We start from the raw sequence: 22,517 nt of genomic DNA on the forward strand, positions 1-22,517 counted from the left end.
CGGGCCCTGCAAAGGCTGCTCTGGTGAAGTACATTTTCTCTGACTTTCAGTGATATGCTTCCATCCAGCGCCTTCTTCATCTGTCCTCTACTTCACTGTATCCCAACCTTCAAGTCAGCTTTTTTTGTTTCTCACCAACAACTTTCCTGATCAAAGTAGACTCAATGTTAAAATGATTGGGTCAACTATGTGCCCTGTGTGCTTCTCTTTTATTTCACTGTATTGCAGTTACTCCATTACATGTTTGACCCTGCTCTTTGACACCAAAGCCCTTAGGGTAAGAGGTATATTGGAGATCTCTTTGCTTTTCATTCTTAGCTTACTACTTGTGTTACCTGAGAGACGTGAAACTTAGTGTTTTCCCTTTAAATGCAGGAACTCTTAATTTAGGATCCTTGACTTTGATCATAGAATAAGAATTTCTGGACAAATCACAATGGTAAGAAAACTTGTCAGAACCTATTGAATAAGTAAACAAGCAGGCAAACAGACAAACAGAAGGGCTGGGGTAACCTCTAGCCTAGTGTGAGTAATCTCATAGGGTGAAAGAGAGAGGCACAGAAAGAAAAACACACAGAGAAACACATGGAGGGACACAGAATGAAAGAGAGAGACACATACACATACAAAGAGACACCCAGAAAAAAAACACAGCTCCTTGGGCTGTTAGGGCATTTATAGGCTAAAGGCAGGGGGTCTGGCTTTAAAGTTATGCAAAGGTAGGTGCTTTGTCTTTGCTCTAATCACACCTGGAGTTATTTTCTGAGTTTCCAGGTGAGAATGCATCCTGCCATAAAACAGATCCTTATCCTTGAGAAAGGAGGTAAGGCATTTTGGGGCAGGTGGCTTAAGTTTGGGGAGGCATTTTTCTCAGGAAGCATACATTCTGTCAGACAAGTGTTCATTCTTGGGGTGAGAATGCACCCCTTAAGAAGGCATGCATCCTGTTGTCTCTCTTTGAAGCAAAGATGATGGCACTTCTGTATTTCAAATACCATATTTCTGAGTGGCCTTCACCAGGCCTCAGTTTCCTTAAGTTATTCTTCTTCACTTGACTCCTAGTGGTTTCTCTGAGTTATTGTTGAATGAAAAAATTAAATAGCAACACAATGTCTGAGATTTTGTAGAGGACATTTTCTCAACATGTTAATATACCCATCTCTTTCTGCCATGAGTCTGTGTGTGTAATGATTCATTTCAAGATTCCGAAAATTTAGTAAGAACTTAGTCATCAAATCTAGCCTTGTCCATTCTGATGTATCCACTTGCTCAAATGTTGCCATATATCATGAAAAAACATTGATCTAGTACATATTATAGTGCACAAAATTCTCTCTCCACAAGTCCCCTTTAGGTTATTGGTAGTCCCCTAATACAGAAATGTATCTTCTTACCTTTCTAGTGTATATCTTTATGTCCAGCACAGTAAAATCAGTTCAATTTTATTAAAACTAACTGAATCTCTACATAACAAGTATTAACTTTCCTTATTTTTGGCAATTGCTACAGCTTTGTGGAAAATGTCTACATTTTTTAACCAACTTTTGATGATATGTTTAGAATTATATGATGAAATTAAAGAATGTAATTTATTTAGTTAATTAATTTTAAGTTAGCATATGCAACATAATTCTTAGAGAGCTCTAGGTAGCAACTGAGAGTCATTCTCTACAGTGATTGACACAGGGTCAGTAAAGAACCTGTAACTTTGGATCCCCAGACATGGTACATAAGTATGAGGAAACAGTACTTTCCTATAGAGGTCTAAAGTGAGAGTCATTGGGCTGAGTGCTTTAAGTAGTCAGCATTGATTTGTGAACAGGCTGCTTCTCACCTAGGCATGGCGGTGATGCCTGCTCTAGGCAACTAGCAGCAGGGAGTTTTAATTTAACAGCAGGTAATTATTCTCCAACCATAGGAGACCACTAGCTAATCTTTATGATAGTGAAGATCTTCTCATGCTCTATACCATTTGCTTCTCCTCATAACCCTGTGAGGAAATTACTTTATCCCTAATTTATGTAAGGAAGGTAAGGCTCAGAAAGCTTAAGTGACTTGCCCATGCTCACAGGACTAATCCTCTCCTGGTGATAAAGGCAATCCTCATTCCACTACTGAGTACTGAGTCTGCCAGTGAAAATTGTTAAAGTATGTCAGTCTCTCAGGAAGCAGATGGGTGGGAATCCTTATCCACCTCCTGTGTGGGATATAAATGTTAATGGGAAAGAAATTTGGGCAGCCCAGCAGTTAATTTCCAGCCTGATCATACTGAGGCTTATGGTGTAGTCTTTGTCTCTTACCAAGTTTTTAATTTAGTCTCATAATGGGTTCCAAAGACACAGATAGACATTCAGAGAGAACTTGAGCTTCTCCTGAGGGGAAGCCCAAAGAGAATTTTCCTGAATGTTGCTGAGAACTTTATTTTTTCCCTAATGATGCTCATTGTTAGACAATGATCAAAAAGAAGACTAGACCCACATGTGTCTCAGATGCTTATTGAGAGGCTGTAGAGATAATGATGACCTACTGCATACTGTGAGGCAATGTGTCTTTCACCTTCAACTCCTTGCCAAGGATGGACATTAATCAATGACTTCCTGGTTCTAAATCTCTTTGACATGGCTTCTGTCAGTCATTCAAAATCATTTGCCACTAGCTCTGGCTACCTAGACCTCCCTCCTGCCAAGTATATTTCTGGTGACATCAAGTGATTCCAAGTGTTAATTTCCCATCTATCTATTTTGCAATGTAGTTGAATAAGGATTGAGGTGACAGGCAGAGGTGATTAAGAAGTAGGATTTAAGAAATGTGCTGAAGAGTAGGTGGAGATAGCTTCTGTTTGGGGTTCTGCTAGCGAAATAGCTGAATTTGGCCATTGGCTATCTTGTTTGGCAAACACTTTTAATCTCTTTTGTCTGGCTCAGCTCCTTTAAGAATCAAAAGAGACAATTTAATTGGCACTTCAGTGTGAATGTCATATTGAAAATTCAGAAGAGCAGTAGGATTGATTCTAAGAGCAACAAGGGTTTAGTATCACAAGACTGGACATTTCAATTTTTTCTTTATGATATTGACTGTGTGGTCTTTAAAAGGATCCCTAGTCCAAGAGGTCCTTTACTTCTTAGATAATTCCTAGGTATTTTATTTTTGTGGGGCTATTACAGAAGGAGTTGCTTTCCTGATATCAGCTGTGCTCTTCTCATTGTTGGCATACAGAAAAGCCATTGATTTTTGAGGGTTAATTTTATACCCTGCTACTTTTTTGAATCAGCTCGAGTAATTTGGGAGTGGAGTCCGTGGGATTCTTTAAATACAAGATCATGTCATCTGCAAAGAGAGAGAGTTTTACTTCTTCTTTCCCTATTTGGATCCCCTTTATGTTTGCATATTGTCTTATTGCTGTAGCTAGGCATTCTAATACTAAATTGAAGAGAAGTGGAGAGAGGAGACATGCTTGTCTTGTTCCTGAGTTTAGAGGAAATGACTTTAGTTTTTCACCATTAATTAAAATGGTGGCTGTAGGATTGTCATATATGGCCTTCATTGAGGAATGTTCCCTGGATTCTTAATTTTTTCCAGAGCCTTCATCATAAAGGGGTGTTGGATCTTGTCAAATGCTGTATCTGCATCTATTGATGCATTTGCACATCTTGTTGATGTGATTAATTATATTAATTGATTTGCATATATTGAACCAGCTTTGCATCCTTGAAATGAATCCTGTTTGATTGTGGTGCATGATTTTTTTTGATGAGTTTGTTGAAGTTGTTTGGCCAAATTTTTTTTTTATTGTGAAAATACTGTACACAGGGATTACAATTACATGGGCAAGATAATGAGTACATTTCTTATCAAGCATTGTAGCCTCCTCCTTTGTTTACCCTTCCCATCCCTTCTCATCCTCCCCCCCACGTCCCCCCAATCCTCCTCACCGCAGCGCCCCCCACACCAAAGTTGTAAAGTTCATTTTTGACATAACAACTTGTACATCTCATTGTTGCAATGGGTCCACCTGTATCCCTATTTAAACGATTTGTTTTTCCCCTTCCCCTCCACAAATTATACCGACATCAAATACACTGAAAGCAGGGGTTATACCGTGGGGGAGGGACATACAAAGCAACAAAGAAATAATCTTATAAATGTGTTAGAAACAATCGCATGAAAGAAAAAAATTTGAATACATATCTTAGGGTTCATTTCCCTAACATCACCATATCTGATCTTTTCTGCTTGATTCAGACATATACTACATATTGCAAATAAGGGAAACCATGGAACCTATGTTTCTTTGGGCCTGGCTTACTTCACTTAATATAATTTTTTCCAAGTCTTTCCATTTCCTCACAAATGGGCCAATGTCATTCTTTCTGATGGAGGCATAGAATTCCATTGTGTATATATACCACATTTTCATGATCCATTTTACTGAGGGGCATCTGGGTTGGTTCCAGAGTGTGGTCTTCTTTGTAAGCATTTGGGTAAATGCCCCAAAGTGGGATTGCTGGTTCATAGGGGAGCTCTATGTGGAGTCTTTTGAGGAACCTCCATACTGCTTTCCAAAGTGGTTGAACAAGTTTACACTCCCACCAACAATGTCCCACCATCTGTCCACATCCCCTCTTGCATCTGTTGTTATTAGAGTTCTTGATTTTAGCCATTCTAACTGGAGTGAGGTGGTATCTCAATGTTGTTTTGATTTGCATTTCTTTTATGGCTAGGGATGTTGAGCATTTCTTCATGTGTCTATTGGCCATCCTTCCTTTCTCTTCAGAGAAGTTTCTCTTTAAGTCTGTAGCCCACTTGTTTATTGGGCAGTTGTTTCTTTGAGGATTTGTTGTTGGGGGATTTAAGTTTTTGAGTTCCAAGTATATTTTAGATATGAGACCCTTGTCCATTGTAAGGCTAGTGAAAATCTTTTCCGAATCTGTGGGCTTTCTATTGATCTTGCTAGCTATGTCCTTTGCCATGTAGAAGCTCTGCAATTTCATGTAGTCCCATTTGTCCAACCTTTCTTTGATTTGTTGTGTTTCTGGGTATCTATTCAGAAAATTTCGGCCTGTGCCAACAAGACCTAGGGTTTCTCCTATCCCATCCTGTAATGTTTTCAGAATGTCTGCTTTGACTCCGAGGTCTTTGATCCATTTGGTGTTGATTCTGGTGCAGGGTGATATATAAGGATCTAGCTTTAGTTTTCTACAAGTAGTTAACCAATTTTGCCGTTTACTGAAGAGGCTTTCTTCCATTCTATTTTTTTTTTTTGCTCCCTTATCAAAAATTAGATGGATATAGGTGTGTAGGTTCATTTCTGGGTTTTCAATTCTATTCCTTTGGTCCTGAGGTCTGTTCTTGTGCCAGTATCAAGCTCTTTTGATTACTATGGCTTTGTAGTTTGAAATTTGGTATTGCTATTCCTCCAGCGGCGCTCTTTCTGTTGAGGATCATTTTTGTTATTCGGGTTCTTTTATTGTTCCATATGCATTTTTGGATTGCCTCTTCTATTTCCTTGAAGAATGAGGTTGGAATTTTGATAGGTATCGCATTGAATTTGTAGATAGCCTTGGGAAGTATTGCCATTTTCAGGATGTTGATCTTTCCAATCCAGGAGCATGGGAGTTTCTGCCACTTTCTAAGTTCTGTTTTGATTTCCTCTCTCAAGTTTTTAAAGTTTTCATCATAGAGGTTGTTAATTCCTAGGTATTTTGTTTTTGTGGGGCTATTACGAATGGAGTTGCTTTTCTAATTTCAGCCCCACTTTTTCATTGTTGGCATACAGAAAAGCCATTGATTATTGAGGGTTAATTTTATACCCTGCTACTTTGTTGTTTGGCCAAAATTTTATTGAGAAGTTTTGCATCAATGTTCATCAAAGAAATGGGTCTACAGTTCTCTTTTATATTTATACTTTTGTTTATTTATTTTTTATTTTATTTTATTTTGGGTCCTGTCGTGGGGCCTGAACTCTGTGCCTGGACACTGTCCCTCAGCTCTTCAGCTCAAGGCTAGTACTCTACCACTTGAGCCACAGAGCCACTTCCGGCTTTTTTCTTTTTGCTTATGTGGTGCTGAGGAATTGAACCCAGGGCCTCATACATGCAAGGCAAGCGCTCTACCACTGAGCCACCTTCCCAGCCCCTCTTTTTTATTTTTTATTTTATTTTTTGTCAGTTTTTGGGTTGAACTCTGGGCTTAGATACTGTCTGCATGCTCTTCAGCTCAAGGCAAGTACTCTACCTCTTGAGCCACAACACCATTTCCAGTGTTCTATTGGTTTATTGGAGATAAGAGTCTCATGGACTTTCCTTCCCAGGCAGGCTTTGAAATGTGACCCTCAGATTTCAGCCTCCTGAGTAGCTATGATTATACCCATGAGCCACCGGCACCCGGATTTATAGTTCTCTTTATTTGATGAGTCCCTGCCTGGTTTTGGGATAAGGGTTAAGGTGGCTTCATAGAAAGAGGAGATGGGAGGGAAGGGATGATAGGGGAAAAACAAAGGAGGAGGCAACAATACTTGATAAGAAATGTACTCATTACCTTTCTCATGTAACTCTAATCCCTCTGTACAGTATTTTCACAATAAAAATCTTATTTTAAAAAAAGAGTCAACTTTCTCTTTCAAGTTCACTGAAAAGTTGGAGGAGTATTGGTGTGAGGTTTGCTTTGAACCCCTTGTAGAATTCTGCTGTAAATCCATCCAGTCCTGGGCTTTTCTTAGATGGGAAGTCTCTTATTGCTGTTTCTATTTCAATGCTTGATTATGGGTCTGTTAAGTTGGTTTAAATCATCTTGGTTAAGTTTTGGCATGCCGATATTTGCTAGGAAATCATTCATTTCTTCCAGATTCTGAAACTTATTAGCATAAAGGTTTGAGAAGCATTCCCTTATAATGTTCTGAATCTTGTTTTTTTTTTTTTCTGTTGTGTGGTTTCCATTCTCATCTCTAAGTTTGTTTATTTGGGTGTGTTCTCTTCTTTTTCTAATAAGATTTGCTAAGGGTCTCTCAATTTTGTTAATTTTTTCAAAGAACCAACACTTTGTTGATTCTTTCTTTGTTTTTTTTATTCTAATTCATTCAATTCTGATTTAATTTTAATTATCTGTTTCCATCTACTGGATTGGGGTTTAGATTGCTGCTCTTTTTCAAGGAGGTTCAGCTGTCTCATTAAATTGTTGGTTTCAGATTTCTCCAATTTGTTGATGTAGGAACTCAGAGCTATAACCTTGTCTCTAAGTACTGCCTTTGCTGTGTCTCAGATGAGGTGTTAATTTGGAAAACTTTAAAAACCTGAAAAAGGAAATCAAAGCAGAATGTAGGAAGTGGAAAAACCTCCAATGCTCCTGGATTGGAAGGATCAACATCATGAAAATGGCAATACTTCCCATGGCTATCCACAAATTCAGTGAGATACCTATCAATATCCCAACCTCATTCTGCAAGGAAATAGAAGAGGCAATCCAAAAATGCATATGGAACAATAAATGACCTTGAAGAGCAAAAACAATCCTTAGCAGAAAAAAACACTGCTGGAGGAATATCAATACCAAATTTCAAACTCTGCCACAAAGCCATAGTAATCAAAACAGCCTGGTACTGGCACAAGAACAGACTTCAGGACCAATGGAATAGAACTGAAGACCCAGAAATGAAACCACAGACCTGTGGAGACCTAATCTTCAATAAGGGAGCTATAAAAATAGAATGGAAGAAAGACAGCCTCTTCAGTAAATGGTGCTGGCAAAATTTGTTAAGCACTTGTAGAAAACTAAAGCTAGATTCTTATATATCACCCTGCACCAGAAGCAACTCCAAATGGATCAAAGACCTCAGAGTCAAAGCAGACACCCTGAAGACATTACAGGAAAGAATAGGAGAAATCCTAGGTCTCCTTGGCAAAGGCCAAAATTTTCTTATTGAGACCCAGAAACACAATAAATTGAAGAAAGGTTGGACAAGTGGGATTGTCTGAAACTGTAGATCTTTTGCATGGCAAAGTACATAGAAGTTAAGATCAATAGAAAGCCCACAGATTGGGAGAAGATTTTCACTAGCCACTCAATGGACAATGTTCTCATATCTAAAATGTACTTGAAACTCAAAAAATTAAATCCTCCAACAACAACTCCTCAAAAGAACAACTGCCTGATTAGTAAGTGGGATAAAGACTTAAAGAGAAACTTCATTGAAGAGGAAATAAGAATGGAGCATAGACCCATGAGTAAATGCTCAACCTCTCTAACCATAAAAGTAATCCAAATCAAAAGAACATTGAGATTCCACCTCAACCAATTAAAACTCATAACAGATGCTGGAAGGGATGTGGCCACAAGGGAACCCTACTGCATGGTTGGTGGGAGTGTAAACTTGTTCACTTTGGAAAGCAGTATGGACGTTCCTCAAAAGATTCCACGTAGAGCTCCCCTATGACCCAGCTATCCCACTTTTGGGCATTTACCCAAATGACCACAAACAAGGCCATACTAAAGCTACCAGCACAACTATGTTTATTGCAGCATTATTTACTATAGCTAAGATATGGAACCAACCCAGATGCCCCTCAGTAGATGAATGGATCAAGAAAATGTGATATGATAAAGAAAATGTGATGTATGTTTATATCTCTATCTCTATCTATCTATCTATCTATCTATCTATCTATCTATCTATCTATCTATGAGTTCTATGTCTCCTCAGAATAAATACCAGGGCCCCATTTTTTAGGAACTGGAAAGACTTGGAAAAATTATATTAAGTGAATTAAGCCAGGCCCAAAGAAAAATAGGTCCCATGGTTTCTCTTTTTTTTTAATGTCTGTTTTTATTTTTTTTCATTTTGTTTTATTTTATTTTTTTGAGAACATAATATACAGAGGGGTTACAATTACATGGTCAGGATAATGCGTACATTTCTTATCAAGCATTGCAGCCTCCTTCTTTGTTTACCCTTCACATCCCTTCCCAGTCTCCCCCCAATCCTCCTCCTCCCCCCCCCCCCCCGCACACCAACGTTGTAAAGCTCATTTTCGACATGACAACTTGTACTTCTCATTGTTGCAATGGGTCCACCTGTATTCTTGAACGACTAGTTTTTCCCCATCTCCTCCACAAGTTATACTGACATCAAATATAGTGAAAGCAGGGGTTATACTGTGGGGGAGGGACATACAAAGCAACAAAGAAATAATCGTATAAATGCATTAGAAACAAATGCATGAAAGAAAAAACATTGAAATATATATATCTAAGGGTTCATTTTCCTAACATTACATTATCTGACCTTTTCCGCTTGACTCATACATATACTAGATATTGCAAATAAGGGAAATCATAGGACCTATGTTTCTTTGGGCCTGGCTTACTTCACTTAATATAATTTTTTCCAAGTTTTTCCATTTCCTAAAAAATGGGGTAATGTCATTCTTTCTGATGGAGGCATAGAATTCCATTGTGTATACATACCACATTTTCTTGATCCATTCCTCTACTGAAGGGCATCTGGGTTGGTTCCATATCTTAGCTATGGTAAATAATGCAGCAATAAACATAGTTGTGCTGGTAGCTTTAGTGTGGTCTTGTTTGAAAACATTTGGGTAAATGTCCAAAAGTGGGATTGCTGGGTCATAGGGGAGCTCTTTGTGAAGTATTTTGAGGAACCTCCATACTGCTTTCCAAAGTGGTTGAACAAGTTTACATTCCCACCAACAGTGAAGTAAGGTTCCCTTCTGTCCACATCCCCTCCAGCATCTGTTGTTGTTAGAGTTCTTGATTTTTGCTATTCTAACTGGAGTGAGATGGTATCTCAATGTTGTTTTGATTTGCATTTCTTTTATGGCTAGGATGTTGAGCATTTCTTCATGTGTCTATCGGCCACCCTTTTTTCTTCTTCAGAGAAGTTTCTCTTTAAGTCTTTAGTCCACTTATTTATTGGGCAGTTGTTTCTTTGAGGATTTGTTGTTGGGGGATTTAATTTTTCTCTTATTTGCAATAACAAGTACATGTGTAGGACCAGCAAAAAAGCCAAAAGCCATATATATATGACCAGATAAGGTGATGTTAAGCATAATGAACCTCAAGATAGGGACACAAGTAGTTTTTTTCTTTCTTGCTATTGTTTCTAACGTATTTATAAGGTACCATGTGATGTTTTAGTTGCTTTGTATGTCCCTCCCCCATGGTATAACTATGTTTTCACTTTATTTGCATCTGTTATATACGCTTCTCTAATTTGGGGAGAGGAAGGGAATAAAAACAAATGCTTAAATAAGGATGCAGGTTGACCCATTGTAACAATGAGATGTTCAAAACACTATGTTGAAAATGAACTTTACAACTTCACTGGGTGTGGGAGGGTTGGTGTGGTGGTTGTGGAGGGAAGGGATGGTAAGGGGAAAACAAAGGATGAGGCAACAGTGCTCAATAGAAAATGTACTCATTACCTTGCTTATGTAACTGTAACTTCTCTGAACAGCATTTTTAAAGAAAAAATGTATGAAAAAAGAAATGCAATAGAAAAAAATTAAAACGACACCCAAATTTAAACATCTATGAGCCCTTTTTCTAGCTACAAGTTGTTGGAAAAATTATCTCTATAAATTTCAATTTATTAATGGACAAAATAGGATTATTTGCTCTGAGGATTGTGAGGATTAATGATACTCAATGTAGTAATACTTAGTTCCTAAAAATGTTCAATAATGCTAGCTTTAAACATACTATAGTTTTAGGATTAGCCACATTTCAGAATGGCCTGAAGATCTAAAATTTTCCAATTGCTAGCCAGTTCTAAATTAGTTATGAACTTCTAGTACTGGGCACAGATATCAGTATATCTACTGATGATAATAATTTATTATTAAAATATAACTTTTCATCTATTTTAATTTTGTTTAAGATTAGATCAACTATCTGGTGCTTTTCAAAACTTCCCATTTCACAAATGAGCAAACCACCAAGATCAGGAAATAGTAAATATCAGAGCTGAATCAGAGCTGAGATTCTTCAACAGCATGTCTAACTTTCAATTAATATGGAATTCAGTAGATTAAAAGTAATTGTAGGATTAAAAAATTGCAAACCATCAGGTACTTTATTGATAATTGAGTTCTACTATGTAATCACCCCAGAGAAATGCTCAGGATATTGGTTCATGTTGTCAAAGTGACAATATATTTAAGCCACCAAATCCTAGCCAGATTTTTCCCTCCTTAGTGATACTTCCTATTTTCTATCCAGGAAATGTATATGGTCAACATATGCATCTTTCTAATTAGAAGGTTTCACACCAGTTACTCTACTCTTTCACAAAGTTCCTTTCAGATCACTCAAAACATTCTATTGTGCTTATAGATTATAATCCATAAACTATTTGGTTAACATGAGGATAATGATGTTAATACCTGGTTTGGCATAAAGAGAAAATGTTTTAACTAAATGCCTGTTTTTATCTAGCATTAAACTTAGAGTCTTTTTAACTATTTAATTTTAGAATTTTGAAATTTAGTCATTTTAGTTTCTCAGTTTAATGTGTCTGCAAAGTCAGTCATGGTAATGGAACATTGTTATTTTCTAGTACCCCAGCTTTAGAGGATAATTCATCCAAGTGTATATATACATGCTTCTCTTCAGAAGAAAATAACCTGCAGTGAATTTTCATATGTGTGATAGGTGCTCAGGGACATGAGTTATTTCAGTGCATGTACGGTGCTAGAATTGCTGTTTTACTTGCTATTATACAGAGACATTGTTGAGGAAACCACTATAGCCTATCAGAAGGGAATTAGGCTTTGTGCTGAAGGGTAGTAGAAATTCTACTATGAAGGAACTTAAAATGGTTATTAACAAGAATAGTCACTGATAGACTAGATTCCACTTTGGCAAAAGCAACTTGGTACATATAGAACAAAATAATGTAGAACACAGATATTAAATGAACTTGAAAAATCTGGAAAGCTTTGTTGGTAAGAGTCTTGCTAGGAGATGATAAATTACATTTGAACTTCTAATTGGCAGGCAAAATAATTTCTTTGCTAATTTTGGCTATGAGGCTAAGTCAAGTACCACATTACTTGAAATATAAATCTGGTGTCTTTTAAAGCAAAGCTATTATTCCTAACCTACTATTTCCTTTTCTCCAAACAAAGGCAGCCCACTTTCCCTAGAATTTTCTATAATTTTAGGAAGAAAGATCTAGCTTGGTGGGAGAGAGGCCTACAGTATATAGTTTTCTGGAACCTCTCATCCCACAACTACACATATCATTTAATAGAACCATGGGATGCTTAATTTAGATTGCTAACTTGACTGGATTAAAAAATGTCTAGGAGAGTAGGAAAGCCCATCTCTGGTGTCCTCTGTGATGGCATTTTCAGATGTGAATAAAGTGTGAGGACTCATGAATTGGTGAATTCCATAGTGGCTTCATTATATGATGGTATTATTGAGGGGTGGGGAAGTTAAAAGATGTGGTCTCATTGGAGTAGGTAGATCATTAGGAGTCCATGAGGTAAGTATGTTATCCTGGATTCTTACTGTATTTTTTCCTCTGTTTCATATCCACAGACATATAAAAAGGCTCCTCCTTCCCAAGTTTTTCCCAAGTTTATGGGATTAAAAAATTATAAACTGCTTTGACTCCAAGGTCTTTGATCCATTTGGAGTTGGTTCTGGTGCAGGGTGATATATAAGGATCTAGCTTTAGTTTTCTATAGGTGATTAACCAATTTTGCCAGCACCATTTACTGAAAAGGCTGTCTTTCTTCAATTCTAAAATTTTAGCTCCCTTATCGAAGATTAGGTGGCCATAGGTCTGTGGGTTCATTTCTGGGTCTTCAATTCTATTCCATTGGTCCTGAGGTCTCTTCTTGTGCCAGTACCAAGCCGTTTTAGTTACTATGGCTTTGTAGCAAAGTTTGAAATTTGGTATTGCTATTTCTCCAGCACTGTTCTTTCTGTGAGGATCGTTTTTGCTTTTTGAGGTCTTTTATTGTTCCATATGCAGTTTTGGATTGCCTCTTCTATTTCCTTGAAGAATGACATTGGAATATTGATAGGTATTGCATTGAATTTGTAGATAGCCTTGGGAAGTATTTCCATTTTCATGATCTTGTTCCATCCCATCCAGGAGTATGGGAGGTATTGCCACTTTCTAAGTCTGTTTTGATTTCCTTTTTCAAGTTTTTAAAGTTTTCATCATAGAGGTCCTTCACTTCTTTAGTTATGTTAATTCCTAGGTAACTTATTTTTGTGGGGTTATTACAAAAGTAGTTGCTTTCCCGATATCAGCTACGCTCTTCTCATTGTTGGCATACAGAAAAGCCACTCATTTTTTGAGGGTTCATTTTATACCCTGCTTCTTTGCCAAAGTTTTGAATCAACTTGCATGATTTGGGAGTGGAGTCCATGGGATTCTTTAAATACAAGATCATGTCATCTGCAAAGAGGGAGAGTTTTACTTCATCTTTCCTTATTTGGATATTCTTTACGTTTGTCTTATTGCTGTAGCTCGGCATTCTAATACTAAATTGAAGAGAAGTGGAGAGATGGGACATGCTTGTCTCCTTCCTGACTTTGGAGGAAATGACATTAGTTTTTCACCATTAAGTATAATGCTGGCTGCAGGTTTGTCATATACAGCCTTTATTGTATTGAGGAATGTTCCATGGATTCCTAATTTTTCCAGAGCCTTCATCATAGAGGGGTGTTGGATCTTGTAAAATGCTTTTCTGCATCTATTGAGATAACCATGTGGTTCTTATCCTTGCTCTTGTTGATGTGATGAATTATATTAATTGATTTACATATATTGAATCAGCTTTCACAGGATGGGTTAGGAGAAACCTTAGGTCTGGTTGGCACAGGCCGAAATTTTCTTTAGAGACCCAGAAACACAACAAATCAAAGAAAGTTTGGAAAAATGGGATTGCATGAAGCTGCAGAGCTTCTGCATGCCAAAGGACATAGAAGGCAAGATCAATAGAAAGCCCACGGATTGGGAGAAGATCTTCACTAGCCAAACAACAGACAAGGGTCTCATATATAAAATATACTTGGAACTCAAAAAATTAAACCCCCCAACAACAAAGCCTCAAAGAAACAACTGCCCAATAAATAAGTGGGCTAAAGACTTAAAGAGAAACTTCTCTGAAGAGGAAATAAGAATGGCCAATAGACACATGAAGAAATGTTCAACTTCTGTAGCCATAAAAGAACTGCAAATCAAAACAACATTGAGATTACACCTCACCCCAGTTAGAATGGCTATAATCAAGAAATCTAATAACACCAGGTGCTGGAGGGGATGTGGACAGAAGGGAACCCTACTGCATTATTGGTAGGAGTGTATACTTGTTCAATCACTTTCAAAAGCAGTATGGAGATTCTTCAAAGGACTCCACATAGAGCTCCCCTATGACCCAGCAATCCCACTTTTGGGCATTTACCCAAATGAACACAAACAAGGCCAAACTAAAGCTACCAGCATGACTATGTTTATTGCAGCATTATTTACCATAGCTAAGATATTTAACCAACCCTGATGGCCCTCAATAGATGAATGGATCAAGGAAATGTGGTATATATATATATATATATATATATATATATGTATATATATATACATATACATATATATACATATACATATATATACACACACACATATATATATATATATATATGTATAAAATGAAATTCTATGCCTCCATCAGAATAAATCCCAGGGCCCCATTTTTTAGGAAATGGAAAAACTTGGAAAAAATTATATTAAGTGAAGTAGGCCAGGCACAAAGAAACATAGGCCCATGGCTTCCTTTATTTGCAATAACTAGTATATGTCTGGTACAAGTAGAAAAGGCCAAAAGCTATGTACATATGACCAGGTAAGATGAAGCTAAGTGAAATGAACCCAAGATAGGGATATAAGTAGTTTTTTCTTTCTTGCTATTGTTTCTAACATATTTATAAGGTACCATGTGATTTTTTTTGTTGCTTTGTATGTTCCTCCCCCACGGTATAACCCCTGTTTTCACTGTATTTGATGTCAGTATAATTTGGGGAGGGGAAGGGAAAAAATAAAATGTTTTAATAAGAATACAGGTTGACCCATTGTCACAATGAGATGTACAATACACTGTTGAAAAATGAACTTTACAATGTAGGCAGGTGGGTGGGGGGAGTGTAGTTGTGTAGGTGGGATGGAAGGGATGGTAGGGGAAAAACCGAGGAGGAGGCAACAAAGCTTGATAAGAAATGTACTCATTACCTTGCCCATGTAACTGTAATCCCTCTGTATGGTATTTTCCCAATAAAAAACTTATAAAAAAAGAAATTATAAACTGGACTCTCTGAAATATGAGCAAAAACAAATCCATTGCCAGTAAAATTGTTTGTTAGATATTTTAGTTACAGAAATGAAAAGTGGTCATGAAGACAGGGAAGATTTAACAATTTTTAGAAAAACAAAGAAAATAAATCAGATCCATCTTTTTTTTTTTTTTTTGGTCCGGTTGTGGGGCCTGAACTCTGGGCCTGAGCACTGTCCCTCAGCTCTTCAGCTCAAGGCCAGTGCTCTACCACTTGAGCCACAGCGCCACTTCCGGCTTTTTTCTTTTTGCTTATGTGGTGCTGAGGAATCGAACCCAGGGCCTCAGGCATGCAAGGCAAGCACTCTACCACTGAGCCAACTTCCCAGCCCCTCAGATCCATCTTATGGTGGAGAAGAAATTTCTATTTTCCAAGGTATATTATATGTATGTTGAAAAACAATCTCCCAAATGCGATAATGTCAATTTTGGTGGCTTCAACACAAAAGGAATGTCATTTGATAATAAGAGTAGATTTAGGGTTTTCTATATGTGGCCCAAATCAAACAGATCAAAATATGGTTGAATTAGTGCTCATATTTGACAAGGAATTAATGACTACGTTTGAAAAAGTGAGGTTCAAAATCCTGTTCTGATTTTTATAATGATGTAATTCCTTTTTCAGCTGCATCTTGATTGACTGGTTCTTATAATCAATCAATTATAGTAAACAATTCTTCCTTGCACTCTTTGTAGTATATGAACATGTAATAAATAGTTATGAGGTGGGGAGGGAAGGAATAGTAGGGGGAAAACAAAAGAGGAGGTAACAATGCTCGATAGGAAATGTACTCATTACCTTACTCATGTAACTGTGACCCCTCTGTACACTATTTTTACATAAAAAAGTATTTAAAAATAAATAGTTATGTACTAAATCTTTTCAACAATTTCTATTTCTTGAAGAACATTCACCACCACAGAGAAATGATTTTATATAATTAAAAATAGGGATACCCAGCCAGGAGCTGGTGGCTCATGCCTGTAGTCCTAACTACTGAGGAAGATGAGATCTGAGGATCATGGTTCAAAGCCAGCCCAGGCAGGAAAAGTCAGTGAGACTCTTATCTCTCATAAACCACTCAGAAAAGTGGAAATGGCTCTGTGGCTAAAGTGGTATAGTGCTAGCCTTGAGCTGAAGAGCTGAAGGACAGTACCCAGGCCCAGATTTCAAGCCCCATGACTGACCACAAAACAAAACAAAACAAAACAAAACATAGGGATACCCAAATTTCTAATTGGTAGGAAAATCACTGTTACTATCAAATATTACTTCACTGTTATAGTTGATGATATATTTGCATTGTAACATTAACTCATTTTGTATTAATTTCATTTTCTTGGTCTTTCACATAAACAATATTGCACTAGGAAAGATGGTGAATAAAGAGAAATGTAATACTTGGCACTTACCTCTGGAAATAAAAAAGGACAGAGTAATAATGACACACTGGCCAGTGGAGATCACTGGTGTTTATTAACACTCTGGCCACAGCAACTTACCCATGGTCTCCAGCACACTGTTTATCTGTACCTGGAGCAAAATATTTTTCTTGTCAGATTAATTTTTTATGTGGATGTGCTACTATCAGGGCTTCAACTCAGAGACTTGTACTCTTGCTTAAAGCTGGGGCTCTACAATCAGCTTTTTGTTGTTGTTTTTCACTGGGGGTTGGAGAGAAACCAGGAGAAAATGAGGGAGGGGGATAACCATGTTCGGCAAGAATTATACTCATTTCCTTGTGTAATCATAACCTCTCTGTACATCACCTTTATGATAATAATAAAAAAAAGAATCTTTTAGGTTTTTCTGTATGGATTGGCTTCTAAATATGATCCTCAGGTCTCATCCCTTTAATAAGTACAATTACAGCTAGGAACCAACAGTATCAGGCTTTAGAATTAATTTAATAATGATTCTATATACTAATTGAATATCTTTAAAATCTGTAAATTAAAAATTGTATTCTGTTGTATAAATAATAGAATCATATGTGAAAATTATTGATAGTGTTCAAAAGAAGTAAAGATGTTTTGTAATGAATAAAGAGGTAAGGAATGGAGATGCTGAAGACATAGAACTTTAAGAAAACTAACATGTGCTCAAAGCAACATGTTTCTTTAAAATGGCTCTTTAAAACAAAAGAGCTCAAATGAGCCAGGCACAATCCCATACTTTTAATGGCAGCTGCTCAGGGTGCTAAGATCTGAGGATCATGGTTAGAGAAGCCAGCCCAGGCAAGAAAGACCAGGAGACTCTTATCTCCAAGTAAACACCTAAAAATCCAAAGTTAATCTGTGGCATAAAGTGGTAAAGCACTAGGCCTTGAATAAAAGAGTTCAGGGACAATGCCCAGGCCCTGAGTTTTAACCTTACAAATGACAACAACAACAACAAACAACAGAACTCAATGTCCCAACACTGATTTTCCTATTCATTAGCCAATTGAGCTTTGTAGAGGGAAATGCTAAATATAGGAAGTATAGTTTAGAGACTAGTGTCCTGTGCTTTGACATCATAAAAATTAGATTCCTATCTGATGATTACATTCATTCTTTACCTGGCACCAGCTATGTAAACATACAAACACTCTTGTGAACTCAGGCTCCCCTTAAAAATCAATGACCTCTTCAGTTACATTATCTTTGGTATACTTAGAATATAGAGCCTAAGGTGATGATTTCTAACTGATATAGGAGGAAGTATGATGAGGTAGAGATTGTCCAAAGAATGACATTAAGGAAAGAGAGTTGTTATTAGAGTTCTTGATTATAGCCATTCTAACTGGGGTGAGGTGGAATCTCAATGTTGTTTTGATTTGCATTTCTTTCATGGCTAGAAATGTTGAGCATTTCTTCATGTGTCTATTGGCCATTCTTATTTCCTCCTCAGAGAAGTTTCCCTTTAAGTCTTTAGTCCACTTATTTATTCGGCATTTGTTTCTTTGATTTGGTGTTGGGGGATTTAATCAAGAACTCTAATAACACCAGATGCTGGAGAGTATGTGGCCAGAAGGGAACCTTACTGCATTGTTGTTGGGAGTGTAAACTTGTTGAAATGTAGTATGGAGGTTCCTCAAAAGACTCTACATACAGCTCCCCTTTGACCCAGCAGTCCCACTTCTGGGCGTTTTTCCGAATGATCACAAACAAGACCATGCTAAAGCTACCAGCACAACTATGTTTATTGCAGCATATTTACCATAGCTAAGATCTGGAACCAACCCAGATGCCCCTCAGTAGATGAATGGATCAAGAAAATGTGGCATACATACACAATGGCATGCTATGCCTCCATCAGGAAGAATGACATTGCCTCATTTATTAGGAGATGGAAAGACTTGGAAACAATTATATTAAGTGAAGTAAGCCAGGCCCAAAGAAACATAGGCCCCATGGTTATTTGAAATAACTAGTATATGTCTGAGACAAGCAGAAAAGGTCAGATAAGATGATATTAAGTGAAACGAACCCCAAGATAAGGACACAAATTGTTTTTTCTTTCTTGCTATTGTTTCTAGCGCATTTATAAGGTACCATGTGATTTCTTTTTGTTGCTTTGCATGTCCTTCCCCCACGGTATAACCCGTTTACTTTTTTTTCAAATTTTTTATTGTGATTAAGTGGTTACATAATTTCCCAAATTTCACAGTATTGTGGGATAGTGATGCTCAGTTAAAGTCACAAACACATTCTAACTTTCCTGGAGCAAATTGTCTATCACGCTCTATAACATTTATGAATTCTATGAGCTTTGCAATACAGTTATTTCTTCCACATTGGGTGATATGTACATTTCTTTTGTTTTGCATAGCATCAGCTGTTCCCTCTTTCCCACTTACAACCCGTTTTCACTATATTTGCTATTGGTATAATTTGGGGAGCAGAAGGGAAAAAACAGATCATTTAAATAGGGATACAGGTTGACCCATTGTAAGAATGAGATGTACAAGACACTATGCTGAAAAATGAACTTTGCAATTTAGGTGGGGAGGGGGAGGAAGGGGGCAATATAGTTGTGGAGATGGGAGGGAAGGGATGGTACGGGGTAAACAAAGGAGGATGCTTGCTCATGTAATTGTAAACCTTCTGTACTGTATTTTCACAATACAAAATTTATTAATAATAAAAAAGAAATGTACTCATTACCTTGCTCATGTGATTGCCATCCCTCTCTACAGTATTTTCACAATAAAAAATCTTATTAAATAAAAAGGAAAGAGAGTCAGGAAAGGACAGAAGCAAAAATGGGTGATGTGTTACCACATGGATCCATCATAAGAAAAACAGCTGGTTCTATGCTAGAAAAAGTATGTGTTATAGAATGTGTATGGTTTTGTGTGTGTGTGTGTGTGTGTGTGTGTGTGTGTGTTGAACAGAACAAATTCCTCCACACCAAATGACATTGGTTGATGTCTTTCTGCCTGCCCCTGATTTCTGACACTCTTGAGAGACACAGGGGGAGAACCAGGAAGGTTCTGAGTGGAGTTGAGTTGAGCACTGGGGCTGCCACAGCAGACATGATAAAAGTTGTTTTCTCACGAGGGCTAATACCAAGTGAGCCTCACAGCCATCAGCAGAAAACTAATGGAGTTCTTACAACTGAAGGAAAGTGAACAGACTGGATTTGGGAATCAGAGAAGGCCTAATAGGTCTAATGACGAACAGGACTGACTTTGGTATAGGTCTACCAAAAGAAATTGACGACTTCTTAGATTCAGTTAAAAATTATGATACAAGCCCTGACTTCTAAGTATGTTGGAAGACTAAATGAGTTTAGCACAGAGATTGGCCCAAAACAAGTTCTCATTCAATTTGTAATCATGTTGCTAGCGATGTCTTTCATTTCTTGAAATGTAAGATACAACAAAAAAAAGGTGTGAGCAGAGCAATAGAAACAAAGTGTAGGTTTCATACAAATCTCACAAAAGGGAAGCAGAGGGTCTAGCTCTATTCCTGAACATGTGTTGTCTTTAATTTCAGCTTATGAATCATCAGAATCCTTCAGAACTGGCAATGTCTTTCCCCTACAATAAATTGGGTATTCCTCTTAAAAAATATTCAATTAATGCATCACAATTCTGTGAAATGCACACATTTGAACATCAGCAATTTGCATACATGATCTCCTTTAGCAAGTCTGTACTTGTTCATTGTGTGAGTTGGCAGATGACATGGCCAAAACAGTCCCAGAGACCAGCAAACTCCCTGAAATGTCCATGAGCAATTTGACTCTTAAGTTTTAGGAACCTGAGAAAGTTCTTGGAAGAGGAAAGCTCTTGATTAATTTTGTACTCTGTTCAAAGGTGAAAGTTTGTTTTTTTCTTCTAGTTTTCATGTATTCAGCTGTGTTCAAGTATATAAGGTAGTTTTTAGAACCACTGATTAACACTGCTGTCTTTACAACTGAATAGAATCACCATAAATTAGATATTACTACTCCTATCCAAGGCTGTATTCTCTTTCTTTAGTTGCATGAAGCCATAACAATGAAGCACCAAGGAAACTGCAATAAATTCAAAAGCACCTGATATTAAAATCCTTCATGTGTGTGGTTCTTTTCTAGAATATTTTCAAACATTTTTCTGGGTAGTAGAATATTTCTAATTTGTCAAGGACACATACATGCTAATGAGATGCTTGTTACATAGGCTAAACTTCTTTATTAAGAACTAGATATGAACACTTACATGTTTTACTACAAGCTCAAACACCTGTCATTTTTTTGTGGAGTTCATGTTGCTCTTCATGCACATACATATAAAGCAATAATCCACGAGTGCAAGGCAAAAAATTTCTTGCTCTTATATCTAGCCTATTGAAAAGTAAATCTCTAATACCTGGCTCAACAGAGTAGTACCAGATAATTTATGATGGTAACTTTCCTTTCTTTCCTTTATTAGTAGTTTTTAGCTCTGAATGAGACATTAATTCAAGCTTAAGTATCAAATGCTACATGTGTCTCAACTAGGAGCAGAGCATAAAACTAAATTCATAGAGCAGCTACCACAGGATCCAAATGACAGTTGGGGTGAAGGGGTCCTCGACAGGTGCCATAAATGGAATGTTAGTTGACACTGAAGTTGAGTAAGAGTACTTATGATTGCATTGCTAGCTTGCCTATTTCATTGGAATTGCGTTGAATGCCACTTTCAAATATATAAATCATATATTTTTGACTGTAAAGAATAAGAAAAAGAACTACTGATGCTCACTGATCTTTTGTTAAACTCCCATCAAGTCAATATTTCCCTTATGATTAAAAATAAATTGTAGAAAGAGAGTTGTGGATTGAATTGTGTCCTTTCCAAATTCGTATGTTGAAGCCTCAGCCCCTACTCTCACTGTATGCAGGGCTATAATTTCTAGAAAGTAATCATGGTTACATGAGGTCCTAAACACAAGTTCCTAATTGACATAAAGTGGGTAGCCTTGTAGCAAGAAGAGAAGTCTGCTTTTGTCACTCCACATGTCTGCATAGAAGAAAGGCCATGTGAAGATATAGGAAGAAGGTGTATATGAACCACAAAAAACCAATAAACTGACCAGGTAGCAGAGGAATTATCTCTGAACCACCAAAAGAAACCTTAACAATCTTATCAGGAACTTAATCAGTTAGTGGCACCAAGATCTCAGACTTTTAATCCCCCTCAAACCAAGAAAACAAATATCTGTTGTATGAGTCATCTGATGTATGATTTTTTAAAAGGCTGTGCAAGATAACTGGTGGCTTAGGGCCATTCATGATCTTGTACTTGTCAGTCTTTCAAAAGTTATCTGGGACACTTACTATGAAAGGACTACAGTAAAACATAGCATAGACACTTTCTGTCATGGTCCATGAAGAGTTCTACTACGTTGTCTTGGCTCCTTAAAGACCTTGTGCATAACTCAAATAATGGCCATTTCCACATAATTCTACAATTACCTATTTTCGTACTTCACACAGACCCTGAAGGCAGAAACTTAGCTCTATAAATATTTGAGTTGTAGAGATCCCATGGGAAGGCGTGGTTCAGTGGTTAAGGTCAGGCACTTCCAATCAGAGGCTGGCTTCATCACTTTTTAATTTTGTCAGATCATTCAATCCTCCTTCATTTCTTCATTTGTAAAATGGTGAAGATATAAAGGTTAATTGTGACTAGAGGGCTTGTGAAA

Source organism: Dipodomys merriami, unplaced genomic scaffold, assembly GCF_024711535.1.
Source record: "Dipodomys merriami isolate MVZ:Mamm:240054 unplaced genomic scaffold, mDipMer1.0.p SCAF_38, whole genome shotgun sequence".
In the NCBI taxonomy this organism is placed as follows: Eukaryota; Metazoa; Chordata; class Mammalia; order Rodentia; family Heteromyidae; genus Dipodomys; species Dipodomys merriami.